Source organism: Otolemur garnettii, unplaced genomic scaffold (assembly GCF_000181295.1).
Source record: "Otolemur garnettii isolate 467f Iridium unplaced genomic scaffold, OtoGar3 scaffold00268, whole genome shotgun sequence".
NCBI classification, from domain to species: domain Eukaryota; kingdom Metazoa; phylum Chordata; class Mammalia; order Primates; family Galagidae; genus Otolemur; species Otolemur garnettii.
This window is the reverse complement of record NW_003852663.1, coordinates 166,794-168,870: the sequence shown is the minus strand read 5'-3', so window position 1 is coordinate 168,870 and position 2,077 is coordinate 166,794. Positions and strand designations below refer to the sequence as shown.

The 2,077-nt window shown below is 39.6% G+C and overlaps 1 protein-coding gene across 1 annotated transcript in view; it reads right to left on the bottom strand.

The window, feature by feature from the left end:
- CENPI (centromere protein I) overlaps nucleotides 1-2,077 on the bottom strand; it is a 109,633-nt gene that overhangs the window by 41,304 nt on the left and 66,252 nt on the right. The window lies entirely within an intron of this gene.

Genomic DNA, 2,077 nt, shown 5'->3' with positions numbered 1-2,077 from the left:
CTAAGAAAATGACATGAAGGCTATGTTAACCAGTTTGATGAAAATATTTCAAATTGTATATGAAAACACCACACTGTACCCCATGATTGCATTACGGTACACAGCTATGATTTATTAAAAAAAAAAACTGATTTCTGGACCCTTCCTCTAGAACAGTGGTTCTCAGCCTGTGGGTCATGACCCCTTTGTAACAATGAAAATACACTGGGGCATTAGAAAGGTTGAGAACCACTGCTCTAGAGCTTATTTCAACAGATCTAGGGCAGAGCTGAGGAATTTGGATCTCAATAAGCTCCCAGGTGATACTGATGCTGCTGGTTCAAGGGCCACACTTTGAGAGGCACAGCTTTACAAGATGTGTTCACTATCCATTAAATGCTCCATTTCCTTCTTCTTCTTTATTTTTTTAGACAGAGTCTCTGTCACTTGGCTAGAGTACAGCAGTGGCTTGATCATGCATGGCTCGTGCAACCTCAAACTCCCTGTCTCACACTGATCTTCCTGCCTCACTGCCCCACCCCAGTAGCTGAGACTACAGGTATATGCCACCATGCCCAGCCAATTTTTCTACTTGCTATTGCAGTCTTGCTATAGACAGTCTTGCTATTGCTCAGTCTAGTCTTGAACTCCTGACCTTAGCCTCCCAGAGTGCTAGGATTACAGCTGTGAGACACTGCACCGGGCCTCCCATTTCCTTCTAATAGTGATCAGACACATATAACAACAATGTAATAACGAATATGAAGAATTATAAACAATTTTCCAAGCTACTCTCAAGAAGCTTCTATTCTCCATTCTCCTACCAAAAGAGAAAATTGCTATAAAGATAAGAATATATGGAAAAATAGGGTGAGTGGGGAGGAAGGGAGGGGTAAAAATTTATCAGGTGCAATGAACAAACAAATAGCCCTGACTTAAGCACTATAAAAGCTATCCATATAACAAAAACATTTTTACCTCCTTAATACAGTAGCACCTCTATAAGTTGATTGCCCTAAGGGACTATAACAAACTGGTCAACATATGGAGGTGGGTCAAGATAAGGAACTAGGCCTACTGTACTGGTACTTACATGTGGTGCATGTCCAGTATATAAAAATTAGGTTAACTTAAGGAGGTGGTCAATGTAAGGAGGAGGGGTAAACTATGCAGGTTCCAACTCTATTTTGAAATTTTTCAAAACATGAACATGGATTAATCTTTTAACCAAGCTAACTACCAGCTATTTGTAACCAAATCTAAAGGGAATTTGAACACTGGTTAGATATTTGATGATATTAAGAATTATTAATTCTTTAGGTATCATCTTTACAGTTGAAATGGCATCTAGGTTTTTCTTAAAAATAATCTATGAGGAAGGTTAAGGATGTTATAGACAAAAAAGGGTTAGTGATGACTTAATGTTGAGGTTGGATGATAAGTGCATTAAGGGTAACCCTGAACTATTTTCTCTACATTTGATTACATTTCTACTTTTCTATGACATAAATGTTTTTGTTGTTGTTTTTGTTTTTCTTTGAAACAATCTCACTATGTTGCCCTCTACAGCTCACTGCAACCTCAAACTCTTGGGCTTAAGAGATTCTCTTGCCTTAGCCTCCTAAGTAGCTAGGACTATAGGCACCTACCACAATGCCTGGCTTTTTTTTTTTTTTTTGCTGTAGTTGTCATTGTTGTTTAGAAGGCCCAGGCCAGGTTCAAACCTGCCAGTCGCTGTGTATGTGGCCGGCGCCCTAACCGCTGAGCACCAAGCCATATGACATAAAGTTTTAAAACCCCACAAAAATAATATGACTGATAACAGAATATAGGAGAAGCCAAAGATTTCTTTCTTTTTCTTTTTGAGACAGAGTCTCACTCAGTCACCCTATAGCTCACAGCAACCTCAATTTCTTGGGTTCAAGGGATCCTCTTGCCTCAGTCTCCCAAGTAGCTGGGACTACAGATCCCCGCGACACTCAGCTGGTTTTTCTATTTTTAGTAGAGACAATGTCTCACTTTCCTCAAGTTAGTCTTTTTTTTTTTTTTTTTTTTGAGACGGAGCCTCAAGCTATCCCCCTGGGTAGAGTGCCATGGC